Raw genomic sequence first — 22,002 nt, forward strand, 5'->3', positions numbered from 1 at the left:
TACCAAATAGCATAGTCCAGGCCCCACATGGGTTTTTGGAAACAAGGGAAATCTGCTAGAGGACAGCCTGGCATATGTAAAAGACCTGGTGCTATGCACAATCTTGTTTTCTTGCTTAACTAGATTTCAGTCATGGAACAACAGGTCTGCAAATCCATTCCTCTTCGTGAAATGAGCTTTGCAAATTCTAACAGACTTGCAACTGCGACTTCCCAGTGGTTTTGCCGTTATGTGGATTTTGTGCTGACTGTCTATTTCTGGGATCTGGCTCTGTTGGAAACAAAATTAAAATGTGGCCCCTTTGCACCTGGCCATAGACAGCTCGCACCCCAACTCGTGACATGTATCCACAGCTGACAGCATGTGGTGCCACAGGAATGAGCAGACTTGTGAGGAATGATAATTGAATTCCAAATAATTCAGTGATTACTAGAGCTGATTACAGAAGTTTTAGACACTCTCATGCATGGATTGAGCTCAAGACAATGACCAGCTGACACCACAGGATACTTACCCCATAAAGGACACCAGTTCTTTGCCTCCAAGCAGGACCGAGTGAGCTCAACTGAGCCTGAAGATACAAGCGACCGCGTTCAGTTGTGCAGCTTGCCATGATCTTGGGAGGTTGAAGGAAAAACAAGGAGAGAGAAACCAAGTGATGGAGATAATTTTAAAAAGAGGTCTGCGGGATGTCCAGGCTACTGATGGGACTTGCCTTTCCACTGCTTAGCGAGAGCTGTAACAGTCCTGCTCTAGCTGCTAGGATCTGAGTGAATCAAGAGGGGCAATGCATCGCACACCCATGACATCACGTAAAGGAGAAGCAGCCCTACCCTCTGCTTAACTGAGATATAAAACCTCCAAAACAGATACCCAAGTTTCCTTATTCACTTGCACTAGGATCTAAATCCAGAATCTACAACCACCCTGTTCTGTCAGCAGCAACCAGAGGCAACCCAATGCAACTCAGCAGAAGACTCTGCTCAGAAGAGGACCACATCAAATGTGAGCAAGAGCACATTTTACAGGACATCATTGGCCAGAGCTGACAGAGTGCAACGAGCCAACGGTGGAGTTGGACCACCTTTGTGGAAGAACATGGCAGCTGTTGAATACAACAGGACAGGAAATAAAGAGCCACCCGTAAGCCATGGACACTGAAGGGGGTTAGATACATAGAATTAGCAGCGCACAGGAGTCAACATCCCAACCCTGGATTCTTCAGTGGCTCCAAACAGTCAAAGGTCCTTACATCTCCCCGGACACGGTACACGCCAAATGAGTGCCTGTCCCTCCATATTTCATCACAACAGGCTCTCTCACAAAGGTACTGCCAGCTGGATTTCCTGGCTTTTGGGAGAGTTCGTTATGTACCCACACCAACCAAACTGAAAACCAAACCATTCATCTACCAGCTGCTGCAGAACCAGGCCGTGTCACAACCCGATGGTGGCCGGACGAGAGACAGCTCCGGAGCCAGGAGGGACAAGAAGGAGTGTTCTTAAGACCAGACTGTCCTGTCCCTGCTGGGCTCGCTCCCGACACCCAGCACAGCGGGTGCTCCCAACCTATTCTTGTGTGCTTATTTTTGGCATCTCTGAAAACCTCAGAGGCAATTAACAGCCATAATCCTGTCTATCAGGCAGCTGAGCGCTGACAGTCAGATAGAAAAGCTCCAGCTGCTCATAAATAAAAGGGGAGAGGAGTTTTTTCTGACTTTGCGAGGTAGGGCAGACCCAGCTGTTCCGTAGGAGGCAGTGGCAGGCGCTCCGAGCACCTGAGCGCCACAGAGCATCAGTCCTCCCTTGGCAGGCTCATCTCCTCCCCTCACAATATTTAATGAACAAGAGTTTTCATTCACAAGACTTTTTTTTAACCCTTCCCTGCCTCACTGCAGGCTCGAGGGAGGGTCAAAAGTGATGTCTCCTGGGCTCCCCCTTGGGGAGAGGATGGGCACCTCATTCACCTCGTACATCCATCCCTCATGGGCGGCTGTTCTGCGGAATGATGCCGGAGACTGAGGTGTGGCACTCGGGCTGCATCATGGACAGGGGACGAGGCCGTCCAACGTCCACCGCCTGCTGGAGACCGAGCTCCCCGCAGCCACACTCCTGGGAGGGGAAGCAGTCTTTAGACCCCTGAACAAAGGAAGCGTCGGCTCCTATGCACCCACACAGCTAATGCTGTGGCATAGTCGAACAAAGGAACAAAACCCAGCCCGTCTGCTTCTTCAGAGGGCTCAGGCACTCTCAAGCCATTCCTCAGTGAGCAGCACACAATGTCCCATGCTCTAGGTCTGCTGTGTTCATAGCAGCACACTAACTGGGCTGGGCTCCTCTCTTTGAGGGGCCCGCCAAGCCCCACAGGGTGCAGCAGGTTGGGGAGATTGTGACCACTGCAACTCTTTAACCCCCTCTTGACTTGGGGGAGAGATTAATAAGACTGGGACTTTTCAGCTTGGCAAAGAGACAACCAAGGGGGGATATGATAGAAGTCTATAAAATCATGACGGGTGTGGAGAAAGTGGATAAGGAAGTGTATTTACTCCTTCTCATTACACAAGAACTAGGCATCACCAAATGAAATTAATAGGCAGCACGTTTAAAACAAACAGAAGGAAGTATTTCTTCACACAATGCACAGTCAACCTGTGGAACTCCTTGCCAGAGGATGCTGTGAAGGCCAAGACTATAACAGGGTTCAAAAAAGAGCTAGATAAGTTCATGGAGGATACGTCCATCAATGCTATTAGCAAGGATGGATAGGGATGGTGTCCCTAACCTGATTGCCAGAAGCTGAGAATGGGCAACAGGGAATGAATCACTTGATGTTTCCCTCTTCTGTTCATTCTCTATGGGGCATCTGGCATTGGCCACTGTCAGAAGACAGGACACTGGACTAGATGGACCTTTGGTCTGACCCAGTTTGGCTGTTCTTATGTTCCTTTAATTATCCAATTTCAGCTGCAAGCTTTTGTTTGCCCGGAGAGCTGGGGTGTCCTCAAGCTGCACAAAGCCCCGGCTGGTGAAGCTTTTCTTTTAAAAATAAATAAATAAATGATATTTATAAATTATAAAGGAGGCAGTGTGGTCTAGTGAGTAGAGCATTAGACAGACTCAGGAGACCTGGGTTCCATTCCCAGCTCTGCCACTGGTCTTCTGGGTGACCTTGGCAGAGTCTCTTCATCTCACTGCCTCGGTTTCTCCATTTGTAAAATGGAGATAAATGAGACTGACCTCCTTTGTAAGGCCCTTTGAGATCGACTGATGAAAAGCATCATGCAAGAGCTAGATATTGTTATTTATCATAATAAAGTTCTAATTGCAGGGTTTGTTTTGATCTTGCCAGTCGCTCCAGTTTGTGCCCAAGATGCTAATCCAGCACCTCAACGTGCCCTCCAAAATGTACAATGCTAAAAACATCCTGTACTCGCTTTTGACTTTCAAGAGATGTTGCCTGAACAATCCCAAACCAGTCAATCATTTTGAAAGGAACGTGGCAGATACCAAGTCAGTTTCAGCTATGAATCATGAGAGCCTTTGATGTCAAGACTGTGTTAAAAGTTTTTCTTTAAAACAAACAATGATGGGTTTTAGGCCCCGAGCCTCAGGTATCTGTGCAGCGCCCCAGTAACTGCAATGGGGTTCCACACGAATGAATCGGATTACGGGAACAGCTTTAATTTGTGACAATTATGGGGATCTTTTCTGTAAGCAAGCCTAATCCTAGTGTTGATTCCCACGGAAGCTGAGCACCTAACCCCTTCTCCTCCCAACACCCTGTGAGGCAGGGCATCACTATTATTCCTACTTTACACATGGGGAACCAATGCACACAGAGTCTAAATGAACTGCTCCAGGTCAGACAGGGAATCTAAAGCAGAGTAGGGAACTGAACCCAGGCCTCCCAACTACTTCCCTAAGCCCTGGGCCACTGATACACACAAGGCAACAGGAACAGCATGGGGAGCTGCAGTGCTCACTAACCAACTACAGCACTGCTGAAAGGGTCATTACTACTCCACAGGAGGTGCAACATCTAGACTGGCAGCCCTGGATACAAGTTCCTGCCCCTACACTAATAAACACCCACTGCTGTATAGGGAAGCGCCCATCTAGCATTTACAAGTAACAACTGATTAATAACATTGCTAACGAGTTAACAGCTCAAGTATCTCAGCTTTACGCTGGCTAAAGGCTTACTAACGGCCAGTGAAGATTGGTGAGGTTCCCGTAGCAATGCCTGTGTTGTTAATATTTCTGAAATGGGATTACTAAAGGTAAAATCTGCAGCCCGGAGATCTCGTAAGGTACGTCTACACTGTGACGAAACCCCCATGGCTGGCCTGCGTCAGCTGCCTCTGGCTGCGGGGCTCTAAAATTGCCATGTAGGGACAAGAGTCCCAGAGCCTAGGTGCCAGCCCAAGCCTGAACATCCACACAGCAATTTTATAGATCCATAGTCTGATCCCCCATGAGCCTGAGTCAGCTGACACGGGCCAGTTGTGGTTGTTTTATTGCAGTGTAGACATACCTGTAACAGCTTGGCAATGACACAATCTGTCACCCCAGGCCACCAGTCTGAGTCTTGTCGAAGTGACTGAAAGTCATTACTTTTTCCATGCCTGTTCAGTGGCCAGCACGAAGCGACTTGAGCGGCGTCTGTCTGGTCCCCAGCAGACACTACACAAGCCACCATCCCAATGGAGATTGTAGGTAGCCAAGGACTGAGAAGCTATGGAGACTGAACTCACTGGTTGAGGTGGTTCTCCCTGGTCAGCATTAGGTAGGGTGGATTAAAAAAAAAAAAATCAATGATTTTTTCAAAATAAAATAAATGAATAAAAATCAGATTTAAAAAAAAAATTAAAGTAAGTACAGCAAAAGCTGTTTTATCCAGCACTTCACCAACCGGAAAACTCCCTAAACCGGCATTTCTGATCTTCATTGAAATTCTGGTTTATAGTCCGGTTGGCGCGGGGCCGGCAGGGGACTGAGGCGTGGGAGGGGGTGCGGAGCGCAGGCTCTGGGAGGGGGCTCGAGGCAGAGGTTCCCAGCCAATGGGAGCTGCGGCACCCCAAGTCCCCTCCCACACCCCAACCCCCAGCCCCGCACCCAAACTCCCTCCCTCTGAGTTAACCAGCATTTTTCACTTACCGACACTCCCCATTCCCCCAACATGCCGGATAAAACTGCTTTTACTGTACTTGGTTTTGTTTGTTTAAGAATAATCCTATTTGAAATTATGACAACTTCTATTAAGACCTGAACTTACTATATCTATTAAAATAATATAAATTATTTTTTTAAATTATATTAAGCAATAGATGTTCACGGACGAGTTTTAAAGAAACAAACCACTGAGCTGGTGGAAGTCATTGGCTGAGCACTGGGAACCAGAGTCTGTTGAAGTGCTAAAGCAGCTTTTGACAGCAATAGCCTCTTCCACGGCTACAGAGAGATTATTTTCTTTTTTTCAATTTATTCAACTAATTCAGTTCAAGGACTAGTTCATTCAAAATTAAGAAATCGATTGGGAGTTGAAAAAGCAGAAAAGCTTGTTTTCCTCTTTCAATCCATGAATGAAAACTAGATGGGAGAGGATGAGCTCTACTAATTCTAAAATTTTGAAGGACATTGTTTCAAATCACAAGGAGTTCAATTCACTAACTATAGTTAATGCTTCCTTTGTTTCATAAATCAGTTATGTTGACCAATATACGCTAGCTAGCACACGTTATACAGATAATATGTATTATCTGTGCCATATATATTACACATTAAGCACAAATATTTAAGCATAAATATAGCTGTTATATAGCCCAGATTAGCCTATGTCTTTATTTTAATCCTGTTCACTTATGCTACATATCCCATAATGCCTTGAATTAGCTGATGTAAGTTTTGGCTTAAGTACATAGGAAAATTGTCAGTATCAGGACATATGACTATTTTATCATAGCAACAGAAAGGGAGTTACCCTCACAAGCCAATCTACCCTGGTACAGATCTAGGAGGTGCCTGCATGCCCCTTAGTATACGAAATGTACGTGTTCAGAAAAAAGATAAGGGTACACCATGGTACCAGAAAAAACAGGTAAAAAGCTAATTGGTTAATTCAAGTTTCAGATGACATGTATAGTACCTTTTACTGGCAAACAAGTGGGGAATAAAGAGAACTTTAGGGGTGTAATTTTGGGAACACACCTTCTGTGTAAGGTGAACAGAATATTGATGCATGAGACAGCTTCCCGGAGACTGGTATTCTACAGAACCTCTCTCCTGTACTATGTTATTTTTGGCTTGAGCAATAAACCTGACTGACATTGGTTATTTTGCCTCTTGAATATATTTCATAACAACCCAAAGTGTGGTCAAGCAATTAACTATACTATTTATCTCCAGTTTTAAAAGCAAATCATGTTTTGATAAACTTTGATAATTTTTTCTTCTGTATCCCACATATTTAAAGTTGTTTTATTTAACTGATAGAATTAAATTGCTCTTTTGTGCATTTTAATTGAATTTTAATTTAATTCAAGTAGAGCCTGGTAAAAACGAAAAATTATCTAGTAAATAAAAAGTGCACCTTTCTCCATTTTCTAACACAAATATGTAAAAATTAAGAATTGGAATAATGCAAGTTAAGCAATATAATAGTTTAAATAAACGTATATAGATATAGCGTATCCTTCTCATTAGCAAAAAGAAGCACCAAATCAAGTGTAAGGCTATATTTAATTGCAAATCAACATGTTTTAATGGTTACCAACCAATGAGAATCAACCTTTCCTTAGGAAAACAGCTAAAAAGTACAAAGGCAAAACAAGACTAAAATCAATTATTTAAATCAAGGTTTCCCGCTTGTTAATTTAAATTGGTAATTTCCCATTTAGATTTAAATCAATCCACCCTAACATTAGAGAGGTTATACTGCTCCTGCCTATTGTGTACCTGTTCTGTGCACATTAAAAGACTTCAGTCTCCAGAGCTGAAACTCTGGCATCTTTGACCTGTTCTATATATTTATAGATAGGTAAAAGCTGCACTACTTAGGTGAAGCAACAGGTTTGATTCATATCAGATCCAATCACCTAGGTGCACACACCACATGTAGCATCGCAAAACTAAACACATCTGTGTTCCTCCAGGTGATTTTCTTTTTTTTACGGGCTGCTCTAAGCCACCCTTCGCCAGCCCTCGCGAGGAGATGCTCTACCACGTTCTTAAACAGCTCTTCCAAGTCGCCATAAAGTATCCCTTTTGGAGCCAGTACCTGCCAAAGTAAAATGAGGAAGATGGTTGGAAGAGAGCGCGGAGCAGGGTTTCTAAGTGTGTGTAAATCAGGAGAGCAGCTAATTACCTCACTTCTGCATTCACCAAAGCCAGCTCCCTTCCACAGATGACACACATGAGGATAAAGAAAAGGAGTACTTGTGGCACTTTAGAGACTAACAAATTTATTTGAGCATGAAAGCTTATGCTCAAATAAATTTGTTAGTCTCTAAGGTGCCACAAGTACTCCTTTTCTTTTTGCAGATACAGATTAACATGGCTGCTACTCTGACACATGAGGATAAATAGGGTGGTGAGAGACAGTCCTTGAAAGAAACAGTGTAATTACAATTAAATAAAAGCTAACAGTTCATTCTCCCAAGCAGCCAGGTGAGGCTCCATTGCGTCAGTTGCATCAAATCTTCGGCCAGGCAAGCCCAACTGGACAGCAGAGGTGAGCGGGCGAGGCAGACAAGCCTTGGGGGGAAATTAAATGACAAAATCCTTCCATTGTTTCTTTTAGAAGGGGAAATGCAGCAGGGCATCGTCAAGCAGCTTCGGTCCCGAGTGTAGATTCCTTGACAGGTGGGGGGCAGAGAGGGGCTCCAAACCCCAATACAAATGGAGACATTTTCAAAGATTTAAAAATACATCTGACCTGGTCTTGGATTTTAAATCTTTCCCTACACTGATAGAAACCTAACCAAACAACATTGTTGCTAGGGATCCAGAGAGTGAAATGGCCACACAATTAGGTAGAAAGAAAAGGAGTACTTGTGGCACCTTAGAGACTAACAAATTTATTAGAGCATAAGCTTTCGTGAGCTACAGCTCACTTCATCGGATGCATTTGGTGGAATTTTTTCCACCAAATGCATCCGATGAAGTGAGCTGTAGCTCACGAAAGCTTATGCTCTAATAAATTTGTTAGTCTCTAAGGTGCCACAAGTACTCCTTTTCTTTTTACAATAAAATAAGTGGCCTATAACATACTGTTATGTTGAAAGGTTCGACTGGCTGCCATCAGGTGAGTCTTTGACCCAAAGACAACCGCGGGCCTCAGAACTGAAGTCAACAGCTGCACTGAGCACTCTTCCAAAAGAGCCAAGTTCCTTTATGTAGCAGAGAACGCTACAAACAACACAAGGAGTGGCCAAGGCACATGACAGGTCAAGACTAAATTGTGTGGGCTGAAGGGTTTACCAGATTGCAAACCCAGGAGTTAGGTGACTGGTTTTGCTGCCTGGGTGTGTTAAGAGGCAGAAAAGCCAGGAGAAGCAGCTGTGAGGACGACCTTGAGAGAAAGCAGCGAGATAGGGCTTCTTGGGCACAGGACTTATCGGAGCAGCAGACATGGGGCTCTCTGAGAAAGGAAACTGCCTGCTACAGTTTGTTTCTACTCTGTTCATGGAAACAGGACCATCTACACACACACACGAACAAGATAGCACCAAAGACCGGACCAGACTGGTATCTCTGATTTCTCATCTTCGCAGACACAACCCTGCGAGACTCTGAATATTGGCAAATCGCTTGGGCCAAAAGGGGCAACTGTTCTTTAGGAGAGAATTGATAATGCTGGGTCAAGTTTCAGGATGCAGTGAAGAAAACTATACCCCCCCCGCACCTCTCTGACTCCCCCTTCACCATCCCTCAACACTTCTGATGGGTCCAATTGTGAACGCTATAAAGCTAAATTTTTTAAGCCACTTGACCTCACTATTCTTCAGGAGAAGAGAGCACATAATTTTACTTAATCTACACATTAGTGCTTCCTGGAGCAAGGAAAAGTTATTTTAAGCATTCTCAAACACTTTCCATTTTAATTCATGCACATTTATAAATACTGTATAATAATGTATTTCAAAAAGGTTTTAGGTTGTAATTATTAAAGATAAGCCTCAACCAAAATCCCAAAGCAAGCACTCCCAATCTTGGATGTTTGAAATCAGCATCCAAGCCTTCCTCAATCTGGGGATGTGTGATCTGGGGGTTTAGGGCCATTGAGTAGTTATACAGCTGGGTTTGAACGCACTCTGTAAAAATCCATGATTCATCCCGCTATGAAAACGGTACACTGCACACCCACATTGTAGTGTGACCTCTCTCAGTCTAAATTCAGCTGCTTGTCACAAGCTAAATTAAGCATATTAGGTGCTGATCTCGAGATGGGCTGCACGCAGTAATGTGTCCCCAACGCCCCACCAGGAGCTCTTCCGGGGAGTTGTCTCTCCTCAACTTTCTGTGCCCATTTCTCTTCCCCAATCTGAGTTCAACATAAAAGAACTTCATAAAAACAAACAAACACTGAGCTAACTGACAAATAAAACATTCACTCTTGGTTTCAGAGTAGCAGCCGTGTTAGTCTGTATTCGCAAAAAGAAAAGGAGTACTTGTGGCACCTTAGAGACTAACAAATGTATTTGAACGTAAGCATTCGTGAGCTACAGCTCACTTCATCGGATGAAGTGAGCTGTAGCTCACGAACGCTTACGTTCAAATACATTTGTTAGTCTCTAAGGTGCCACAAGTACTCCTTTTCTATTCACTCTTGGGTGTTTCACTGCAAAGCAAAAAAACAGAGACCTCAGCAGAATCCCCAGTTAAGCTATCATCATAAGAGCACAGCATGATGAAGTGGGCAGAGCATAGGTTTGGGAGTCAGGATCTTCCAAGGAGCCTGGCTTGTTTAGCCTAACAGGAAGGCTGAGGGGAGATATGATTACTCTCTATAAATACATTAGAAGGGTAAATGCCAGGGAGGGGGTGGAATTACATACATTAAGGGCCAGCGTTGGCACAAGCACAAATTTCTATAAATTGGCCACAACAAGTATAGACTTGAACTTAGGTGAAGGTTTCTGACCATCAGAGGAGTGAAGTTCTGGAACACTGTTCAAGGGGAGTAATGAGGGCAAAATCCTAACTGGCTTCAAGACTGAGCTTGATAAATTTATGGAGGGGATGGTGTGATGGGACTGCCTACAATGGCATGTGGCCCATCTGCGACTGCTATTAGCAAATATCTCCAAGGGCCAGAGAGATGACACTAGATGGGGAGGGCTTTGAGTTACGCCAGAGAATTCTTTCCCAGGTGTCTGACTGGTGGGTCTCACTCACATGCTCAGGGTGGAACTGGTTGCCCTATTTGAGGTTGGGAGGGAATTTCCCCCCAGATCAGATTAGAAGAGACCCGGGGGGGGGGGGGGGTAATTGCCTTCCTCTGCAGCGTGGGGCATGGGTCACTCGCTGGTTTGAACCAGTGTAAATGGTGGAAATCCCCAAAATTTCTGCTGCCCCAAATCCAAATTCTCTATAACAAAAAGTCTTTAAATGAAGATTTGAGGACTTCAGTAACTCAGCTAGAGGTCAGGGGTCTATTACAGGAGTGGGTTGGTGAGGTTCTGTGGCTTCCTTCCGGTTTTGAAGTCTACCAGTTTGGTCACTCTGACACTGACTCGCTGTGCAACTTTGGGCAAGTCACTCGGCATTTCCGTCTTGGTTTCTCTGCACACAATACAGGGGGTATTACACTCTTAGAGGGGGTCTGTGACAATGAGCAATTCTATAAATAGTTTTCAGAGTAGCAGCCATGTTAGTCTGTATTCGCAAAAAGAAAAGGAGGACTTGTGGCACCTTAGAGACTAACAAATTTATTTGAGCATAAGCTGTCGTGAGCTACAGCTCACTTCATTCTATAAATAGTATAATTCAACCCAATACCTGTTTCCCATTCCCTTGGTTTTAAGAAAAGAGAAATCTACCTTGGGACTGAAACAAGCAGCAAGAAACACCTGAAAGCAGACTGGCTGAGGCCAGAGGTAACTCCCCAGAGGAAGCACTGATCACTGGAGAAACCGTACCCTGAGAAACAAAATTCAGACAGTCATGCGGGAATCTCAGCTCAAAAGCTGCCAGCACAGTTGTTCCTCAGCAGATTCTTTTAGGCAAAACACTCCTGCTGATAAGGAAATAAGGAAATATATCCCTGCAGAATAGGAGCTGTATCCAGCACTCCCAAGCCATCATCTACCAGTGCTAGAAACACACCAGTGAACAGGACGGACACAGAATGGTCTCCTGACTCGGCTGTCAGATGGGAACTCGCTCTAGCACTTGGCGCTTCCATCCTGAATCCAAGAATCTCAAAGGGCTTGAAGATCAGCATCCTCATGGAGATACACACACATTAGACATTTCTTGGGGTGGGGAACTGAGGCAGGCACAGGGTAGGGGCTCTGGGCCTGATCCTAATACTCATGAGCCCCAATGAAGTCAATCAGGCCCCTTTACTTCTGCAAATCAATTTCCTGGGCATCCACTGCTGAGCACCAAATTACTCAGTAATTTGGAGTCCAGCATCCAGTCCACTGTCTATCCCAAGCCCCTGCATGCAAAGTAAGGAAGAAAGAGGTGAGAACTAAACAGGCATGGAGAAAAAAGAAAGACCCAAAGAGGGAGGACTCATGATCTTTGCAAAGACCCTCATCCCCACTCAGATTGTGCCTGGCTTTGAGGCTCTGCAATCACAAACCTTAGTCAGATTTTCAAGAGTTTTGCTAAATCAGTGCTGGGTTTTCAATCCCCTGTTCCTCCTCGTCAAATAACTTTGGCTTCCGGCCAAGAGGAAAAGGCATCCCAGCCTTTTCGGCATCATCCTTCCCCCATTCTAGCCTTCACAGGGCAACACCTTACCTCTCCTATCTAGCAGCAGGTTTACACCAGGCTGCCTCCGGCAATCTGCTGCCCCAAATCCACGAAAGGGCCTTCTAGGAAGCAGAATGCTGGCCACCTTGCTGAACTGGGGCAAAGACCCACAAGTGCATGGGTGCAGGCCTGTAGCTAGGGCTCTCCAGGGTAAAAGAGCCCAAGAGGGCCTGATTCTCAGTCCCCTGCTCTAACCATGTCACAACGCAGCCAGCTTTCCAGCATTTCACTCCACAAGCAACGTCAGCAAACTGCAAGTGGTGAGAGACGAAGGCCGGGCAGGCAGGTACACAGAGCGAGGTGGAGGGAGGAATAGCAGGATGCCAGCTCTGCCCTCCCTCGGTTCTGAAGGGTGAGAGGAGACGCCCCGCAGCACCTCGGTCTCTCTGCTCAATACCACGCTGCTCCGAGGCAGTGTCAGACCGTGCGCCTTGGCATCGAAAGGAAAATGAAAAATCCCACTCATCTGAAACTTGCACTGCATGATCTCTGGCTGGGAAACGATTTTCTTCAATCAGTTTTCAGAAATCATTGACTCATTTAAGTTACAAGTCTGAAAAGCCCACGCCAGAAGCATAATGCTTTCCGACACCTTCAAATTGCTCACGCGGTCTCTCTCTCTCTCTTCCCCCTCACATCCCCCCGAGCCAGGCACATCCTCAGCAGATATAAAATCTGCAGAACTCCACTGACTTTAATGGAGCTGATTTACACCAGCTGAGAATCTAACCCACTCGAAGCCAAACCCATCCAGGCATTAGATCACGTATTCCAATATTAAAAGATCCATCACAGCAGCAACATCGTTAGAAAACTAATGTCGTAGTGCAGAGGCCGAGCCGTAAGTCATAGTGGGTAATTTAAAAGTGGTACTGAGCTGACCCAGATGCTTGCCTAGAGCAGGGTGGCCAAGGGCAAGGCACTGGACTGGAATGAGAAGACCTGGATTCTATCCGAGGTTCTGCCACTGAACTGCTGGGTCAGTCACTTCTCTATCGCTCTCTTTCCCCTCCCACCCTTCGTCTTGTCTATTTCTATCACAAGCTGTTTCGGACAGGAACCTTCTCTGACTATACCAAGCACACGGGGACAGCTCGCATACTAAAATGAAGAGAGTGATTAGCAAAGGTCAAGCAGTCTAACCCCAGCGATAGAGCCCAGCACCTGGCAGGACTATCCCTGCCTGCGAGGCCCTGTAGCAATGCAGTAGCCAGCTGCAACCACCAATCTGACAGCTAACACGAAGGGCAGACATACAGGCGCGACGTGCTGCAGGTCCAGCTCCTTGCAGCTGGGGGGTTTCTCGAAGAGCAAGGCGTGAGGCCAATGCTTCCAAGCTTCACGTGTCACCTCTGTCGGGCTCCGGTTCTCACTCAGCAGCTCTTCGGGGGCTTCTGGCGCCCAGGCCCCTGGAGAGCCGAGCAGTGCTGATGCAACGGAGATGGAGAGCTGTGTACAGCCTGTGTGTGGCTGGCTCCCCCGGGGATTGAATACATGCCTTCAGTTCAATAGGGCTAGGACTGAGTGTAAGGCCATAGAGCAGAACGCTGGGCCTGTCACAAACCCTGCATCTCTGTCCAAGGGGAAGCCAGCTCTGTGCTCTGCGTGCCCCTGCCAGGACCTCTTGGGGAGTCAGCTGGGATTGAACAGCGCTGTCAGATCTAACAGCATGAGCAAGGCCATTCCCTCCCCTCCCACAAGCCCAATGGGTACGTCTATACTGCAGTGTAAGCTCTGGTTCAAACTCAGACTCAAGCCTAACTCCCCCTTCTGTCGAACACACAAATCTCGCTAACCCAGGGCTCAGACCCACAGTACGTGGACCCCATGGGGGTGAAGGGTCCAAGCCTGAGTCAAGCCAGGATCCAGGGTTCAAGCCCTATCGCTTTGCAGTGTAGCTGCAGCCCCACTGGACTCGTGCTCTGGGAGTTCGCCGCAAACATCCCACAATCCCACGGGCCAACTTCCTTTGTTCTCTGGACAGTCAAGTTTGGTGGACAGTCCAGTTTTCCCATGCTGCACCAGGAACAAAGGGTGGAGCGCCAATATTTTGGGAGGGATGGGGGTGGCTGGACTCAGGCCCGCATAATGCAGCGTAGACGCTGCAGCCCCAGGCTGGGGCCCAGGGTTCGACAATTCCACACCTGGGGTTACAAAGGAATGTATACGCTCACGCCCTAGATTAGAGGACCCAGGGTCTGCTAAGTCGAGTGTGACTGGCCCTGGACATACACTGCGGTGTAGACTGACACAACGATACCGGCAACGGGGGCTTCTGCAGCAGGGAGTGTGCGAGGATTAGAAGAAGATAAGGCAGTGTCGTGCTTTACATAAAAATGCCAGTGCCAGAAGCAGGCAGGGCACTGCCACAGCCCTACCGGGACATGTTCAAACTGTCCCTCTCTGCCCCCACGGCAGTCATCGGAGAACACACGATAGACTTGCTGGTGCTGCCTGGGCCAGGGTCACCTGCTGCATACCTCCCGCTGCCTCTAGGAGATATCCTGGGGGCACATTGCCACCTCGCTGCACAGCGCCCAGGGCCACCTCCTTCCCCATCTCCTTTGAGGCTGGCAGAGCAACAAGTCCTTCCTGGGAGACGAAGAGCGCTCTTGTGCTGCGTGTGGGATGGCAGCTCTACTCCCAGACAACACGCACAGAGCAGCCCCCAGCCCCTCCGCGGGGGCCACGGTTTGCAGCGAACGGGGCTAAACAACAAAGGGGTCTGTAGGAGCGACAGCAGGAGGGGTCAGCTCAGGGACTGGAACCAGAGCCAACGGCCATGTCCCCGTTCAAATCCAGGCCAGTATGGCGCAAACACTGTTTTCTGGTGGCTGAGCTGACGCAGGGACCCCAGGGGAACGGCCCGGCTGTTTCAGTCCAGTTCCTAGTGGACAGGTGTCCGCATCACTTGAAAAGCAAACCGACCTCCACAGCTAGCATGCCTGGTTCCCCTTACAGTCAGTCCCCGGAGAAAGACAAGGGCCCAACTCTCCTGTAGAGACACAACAGCTCCTGGATGCTGACAGGTGACCCCAGCAGGTCAGGGTTGAGGCACTCTGAACAGTGCGGGGGATGCTGGCCTGAGGGCCACCTGTGCTGTGCCTGCCCCACGGATCATCCGGCGTGCAAATTGGGGAGGAAGTGGCATAGCTCCTCCCTGCCCAAAACAGCAGCAGTGAGGGGGTGGGTGGGACAGACCCCGAAGCGTCCCCCATCCCAAGCCTAGCTGACACCTTTCCGTAGAAAGGGCAAAAAAAAATAATGGCGGCGATGAGAGGACTAGAGAAACAACCTCTCTCCAGGAAGCTGTTTCTCGGGACCATGGAGGAGGCATTTAAGAACATAGGAAGCATCACGGCCTAGGGGATAGAGCACAAGACTGGTGCTCAGGAGACTTGGGTTCTATTTCCAGCTTGGGCACATCACTTCCCTGATTTGTGCCTCAGTTTTCCCCACCTATAAAATGGGGGTAATGACACTGACCTACTTTGCAAGGCACTTGGCGTTCTATTGATGACAAGCATTAGATCAGAGCTTGGAAATATTCTTCTTCTTCTTCTTCTTCTTCATTTACACAAGCCACATGAGTAAGACAGCAAAAAGAGGGGAGGTCAGCATAGGTGCTCTCACTGTGCCCTATCCTGTAAGCAGGGCAGCATTCCCAGCCTCCAGCTGCCATGGAGCATCCTAACCGACTCCAGTCGAGACCTCACTGCTCATTACCCATTAACCAGTGAGCACGTCTGCCGAGAACAGCAAAGGTTTCCACCCCGGGGCGATCCACTAAGAGCTACTCAGGCTTCTGCCACGGGGAGAGTTTGACTTTTGGAGCCATGGAAGGCTCTCCCCATTACATGCTAGAGATGTCCCCAGGCACAGACCCCACGTTCCCTATTGTTGTTTGTGTACAGTAGGGCCTAGTAGCCCCAAATGAAAAGCCATTGTGTGCGGGGCACTGCACACCGCACAGACCTTGCCCTGCAAAGCTCACAACCTAGAGAAGTCAGGCAAAGGGCAAGAGAGGAAACAGGCCTAGAGAGGAAACACAGGCCCAGAAAGAGGATGGAGCTCACACAGAAGGAGTCCATGGCACAGCCAGGAACTGAAACCGGATCCCCAGGGGTCCATGCATTAACCCCAGACCATCAGAGTTCCAGGCAGGGACTGTGTTTGTCCAAGGAGGGGACCCCACAGGGAAAGCCACTGTACAAGTTCCCTGGAGCATAAACTTCTCTTCATTATTCATCTGGCCAGGGAGCAATTCCTTTTCTCCCTTTGACTTTGTTTCCATTGGAGGGAGTGGCACCACAGCAAGGCACTTTGAGCTCAGCGAACCTAGTGAGATTTCTAACAGAACAGGGAGAGAACCCCGTGAAATGCTCACACCCAACGCTTGGCATCTCCATTCAATTCCACAAGCCGCAGCCTACCAGGCCAGAGACGATTCCTTCCTGGTAGTTTGCCACAGGAGCTTCTTTCCCCTCTCAGCTGCAGCCCCATCGTGCAGAGACACGAACCCCGGGGAGCACTAACAAAGGAGGGGGTGTTGCGGAATGAACTACAGCTTAGAGTCACAGCAAGGGACTAGGAGGCAGGACTCCTGGGTTCTATTACTGGCTCTACCAGGGACTCCCCAGGCAGGCTTGGGCAAGTCACTTAATGACTTAAGACGTTGGAACCTGGCACTGAGTAATATCTTCCTCCACGACAAGTCCCATTCAGTCAGATACTACCCAACGTGAGCAAACAAAGAAGAATCTCCCACTAGAATGGGAGTCACTTCTGTGCCATGTGGGGGTGAAGAGGCTTGAAGGATCTCATGGTCTGAGCTCCTCCAGAGGACAGGCTCTAGGACCTGATGTGCAGAGCATTATCTGCTGGGTCTGGGCAGAACAGCCAGGCAAAAGGAACCTGTAATCAGGGGGGGTGTTTATCGGCCAGGGCCAGTGAAAGCAGGATAGCTGGGGAATTCACAACGCAGGAAGCAATTTGCAAAGCTTTAGTACCTTAGGAGCTCATTTTAGTTCAACCCCAAATATTTCACCGGTAAAATGTGTGGACCATCCCTGCACCCACTCATGTCCTGGAGTGGTTGTACAGTACCATGCCTCAGTTTCCCTTTTAAACCCACAACTGACTGCGCTCTCCCCTTGTATTGGGCCAATCACTATGCCTGCATTCCCCGCTGTATGGGAGAGGCTGGCTTCCTTACAAGCCTGGGAATTATTGGCCTCGCCAAATTGGTCTTTAGCCCTTGGTTCTGGGCTCCCTTGACTGTTCAAATGGCTACAAACCGACAGGAGGAAAGCAGGACTTTCAGATGGGGCTTTCTAGCCAGCCATGACTCCCAGGGCTTGCCATCGGCAGTCTCCCTGCCTCAGGGAGCTCTGGAGAAGCCTGTCCCTTCCTGAAGCTTTCCCTGCACTTCCCCTCAAGGAAGCCACTTGCTGGCTTATATAAATCACTTACTCCCTTCCCAGCTGGGACTGATAATTACCAGGGCTGGCTGGCCGCAGGCCCCTGACCCTGAAAGGAGTAAAACACCCTGTGACGTGCCCCCAAAGACTGCTACATAATAATGATGAAACGCTGAGTAACTGGAAATCTGTAACAAGGGGACGGACCCCAACGCTAGACCAGGGCACGAATGCAAGTGGAATTAGCCGAAGAGCAGGTCGATCATTTCTCTTTCTTAAAAAATAATAATAAATAATAAATAATAATAATAATAATAATAAAAAGAAAAGGGAAACATTTAAAAAGAAAACCAGACCTGGCAGAGCCTCACTAACTATGCCTTTAGCTCTGCAAAAGGGTGCATGTTAGACGAGCTTTTCACTTAGAGCAACTCTATTAAAGAGCCTGTTACTGAGAGGGGAAGGTAGCTCGGTGGTTTCCATAGAGACATTGGCGTAAGCAATGCTGGAAAAGCAAAAGCCTCCATTTCCCAAATGTGTCACTTGGGCATATGATCATGGCGGCTTGCCGGGGAGGGGGGGACGAGGGGGACGACAACATGCGCACACACAAGACACTCAGACAAAGATTTCAAAAAGGTGCAAAGCTCCGGGTCTGCTGGAACTGGCTGGTGTCTGGTTCAACGAACGCAAGCAGGAATCTTTTACCTCCATTTAGGTGCTGGCGGGGAGGGGTTGCTTGGATTGTTTTTTTAATTTGGTGCCCTCCCAGCTAAGCACTTGATTCCACAGTAGGGCTGGTCCTTACTGCCATTAAAGAAAGTCCATTTCCCACCTGCTGGATGGCACATGCTCGGGTCTATTCATACCCATGACCTGCATTAGCACCAACACAAGTTGAAGGTAGAAGAGGGATTCTTTGCATTAGCCTGTGAGAGAGAAATAGTCAAGTCCACAACTTGGTAATAATCAGCAGTGCCTGCAAGCCTCTGTTTTAAAGGCAGCCATTGACTGGAAGGGACACAGGCCAGTCATCAACTCAGGGCAAGGGAAGGCGAATCTTCAGAGATCTATTCCCAGGCCCCGGTCCTGCTACTGAGTCACTCATGACCCTGGGCAAGTCACTTCACCTCTCCCTCTCACCTTCATTTTTAGAAAGGAGCTAACTTACCTACCCCAGCCACTGCTGGCAGGCTTAGTAGCTGCAGAACAGTAAGAATCTCAGTTGGTAGGTGCTGTGCTACTGAAAAATGTCATCGTGCATCTGCAAATACTACAGGAGTCACATCCGAGTTAAAACTCAGTGTGGCGTGGCTCATGGGGCAAGGGGTGGACCTAGAAGACTGAATTTCATAAGAAAACAGGTGTACAGAAGAGAAATTCAGGAGTTGGTCTCTCGCTCCTCAGGCCACTAGAGTCTGGGCACCTCCCCAAGGAGGGAGTACCTCTCAATCTGCGACACCCCCCGCAGACAGCATTACAGAACAGAAGAAACCATCAGCCCTCTAGGGCAGGTGTTTCTGAACCTTTCTGATACCAGAGACCAGCTTGCTGCCCTCCTAAACTGCATCAGGGAGACCTCAAGGACCAGTGCCAGCCGAGGACCGGTCACTGAGAAACATTGCCCTAGGGAATTATGGAGCCACCAACATAGAGGGAAAGCAGAAGTGGCTCAGACTTAAAGCCAAGCACCAGGATGGGCAATAATGAGATATCAGGCCAGGGCCAAACTACCATCCAAGCTGGGTCAAGTCCAGGAGAGGTAAGAGGTAAGTATGAATGGGGTCCCGGTCAGAGAGCACTCTCTCTATTGTACAGCACTTTTCTTGCATGCTCTGTTTAATAAGGAGAGTCCCAGACTGAACAAGCCTCTCCCACCCCGGGGAGGTACATGAGGAGAGGCAGGTGGCTAACCACACATTCGAGCTCTCATTTTCCAAGAGAGTCCACCTCCCTGCTTTCCATTTCCAACCAGTTCCACTTCTTAACAACCCAACTACCTTGTTCACCGGAGACGCTCCACTGTGAACAAATGTTACAGTAGTAAAAGTTCCCTGCCAGTCATAGATCTACAACTCCGCTTGCACGCAGTAAGCGTTCGTGTAGATATGCAGGACTCATGATGAGTCAAGAGCCCTCTAGGATTTGGCCTCTAATAGGCAAGGATACAGACCAAGCTGAGAGTAAACATCACAGACCACTGCCACGTCATCCCTTTAGCTCCCGGAAGGAGCTGGCTTTAATACTGTGCCAGATTTTGAGCAATCAAGAAAGGTTTGGATTGCTGGATCAGTTCTTTGTTGGGATAGAAACTAGTGGCCATAGACTCTGGACACTCTGTGCATGTTGTAAATAAAACGACATTAGGACAGTCATGCTTATTAAGGCTTTGAACAATGATGGATAAAACAGCAAGGGTTGCTCCAAAGTTTACGTACACCTCAGCCCTCCAGTCAGATTGCTCAGACATACAAAATCCATCCCCAGCTGTTGTGCTCCTGAAGTTTCTTTGCTGGGACATGTGGTTGGGTGTCACTCCCTTAGAGTAGCTATGGGGCAGTTTTCCAAGAAGCTTAGGGGACATACTGATAATGCTCGGCACCCACAACTGGGACTAGACAATCAAAAGGGCTCACGCTAGATGGTTGAAAAACGATTTTATACTTCCTGGAAATTTGAGATTGAAATCATTCATTTTGGCCTAGGTTTTCCAACAAAAAATTTCAAATATTTCAGCAGAAATTCAAATACCAAAAAATTACACTCAAAAACCAAAATTTCAGCTTTTGGACACTGGCTTTTTCAACAACAAATTGAAATTTTCTGACAAGAGAAAATTTTTGCAAAAATATTTGAATAGTTGAAGACCCAACTTTCCATACGAAAACCGTTTCAATGGAAAAAAGCTTTCAGCCAGCCCAACTCAGCCCCTAGCGTGGTAATTCCTAGAAACCTGCCCCCAATTTTGGGTGCTGAATCCTTTTAAAACTCCTGGCCTATGCTTCTCTCTAGATTAAACTGAAGGTAATAACTTTTTTTTTTATGTATTACATTCAAAACTGACATCCACATTTGAGCTAATAAATAAGCCAGTGAGGTGAAGTAAGTAAATCCATTTATTCACGTCTGGATATCAGTGACATCGGAGCAGAATTTTCAGAAGCCTTCACAATCCATTGCTAACTTTGAGCACTCAGCAACTGACTTTCCAGTGATCTGCCCTACATCATCCATCTATTTCCTTGCTGGTCATCCCCTACCAGGATGTCCCTCCACCATTCCTTCCATAATCATCGGTGCCGACTCTGTGGGTACTTCGGGGCTCAAGCAGCCATGGAAAAAAAATACGGGGGTACTCAGCATCCACCAGCCACAGCTATAGGGCGGGGCACCAGGGCTGGCCGGTGATCAGCTATTCGGCACCTGGCGGGAGGCAGCTGGGGAGGGAAGAGAGAAGCAAATGGCAGGGGGGTGGCGGGGGAGTCTCGGGGGTGGCGGTGGAGGGGAGGCAGGAAGAAGTGAGGTGAGGGTTGGGCCTCGGGAGAAGGGGTGGAGTGGGAGCAGGGCCTCGGAGCGTGGGTGGGGCCTTGGGGTGCATCGGGGGTGGAACACCCACCAGGAAAAATAAAAGTCAGCACCTGTGTCCATAATAAACTTTCTAAAGGTTATTTCCATCTGTATGCCAAATGTGACCAAAGTACATAAAAGTTTGCATCTGCTCATTTCCAAGACCAGGGTCTGCTGCTTTCCAATAATACTTCTAACATAGGCATTCAGCTTTTTTCCCCATTCAGGAGATACACAAGAGTCTTCACCAGCACCACATTCCAAAAGCTTCAATCTTGTCAGCAGCATTAACTTCCCACAATTCACTTTCGTACATTTCGAGATGCAACAGTTTCCCCATGCTTTCTCTAAGGAAGGCCATGCCTGAGCAAGCCATCCCTAGTCTTTGGATTTCTTTGGAGCAGCCTCCTTGGTTGGAGATAGATAGATAGATAGATAGATAGATAGATAGATAGATAGATAGATAGATATGATCCCAGATAATAAATTCACCTACTGCTTCTACAGCTTGTCCATGAATCACGATGTGCGCTTGCATTCTGTTTTTGTTAGCCATTTCAACGTACATGCATTCTCTTTTTGTCGCTTTCAGGACTAGCCCACATTGCTCTCACTGACTGTTTTTACAGACTCCAGCATTTATTGCTTTGTATTGGGGGCTGTAGCACAGAGCGTCGTGTCAATGAGGAAGCAATTATTTAATACGCCCACTCAAGTTCCTTAAGCAATAAGTCACTCACCCAACTGATGGAGAAACAAGGCACCCGAGACATCCTCCATTTCAATTCCTTATTCTGTTCTCCCTTTGCCAGTTTGCTACAGTATTCCCCACCCCACTCCCCAGCCTTGTATCTCTGCAGATTTTGCAAGGTCTGAGGAGACCCGAATCGCCATTTAAAGGCTAAGGAACACCAGGTTCCTGCCTGCATTTAACAGTGTTTGGGGAGATTTCTTTTCCACTGTAGGCCTCACCATTTGCTGTAGCTTTCAAGGAATATTGCAATCCTTCAGGACAATGATTTGGTGCTTATCTG

The 22,002-nt window shown here is 47.6% G+C and overlaps 1 protein-coding gene across 2 annotated transcripts in view; it reads right to left on the minus strand.

Moving 5' to 3' along the window:
- Positions 1–22,002, minus strand: part of RAB26 (RAB26, member RAS oncogene family) — a 219,860-nt gene that overhangs the window by 143,778 nt on the left and 54,080 nt on the right. The gene's annotated exons all lie outside the window — the stretch shown is intronic.

This window comes from Dermochelys coriacea, chromosome 10, assembly GCF_009764565.3.
Source record: "Dermochelys coriacea isolate rDerCor1 chromosome 10, rDerCor1.pri.v4, whole genome shotgun sequence".
Classification (NCBI taxonomy): Eukaryota; Metazoa; Chordata; order Testudines; family Dermochelyidae; genus Dermochelys; species Dermochelys coriacea.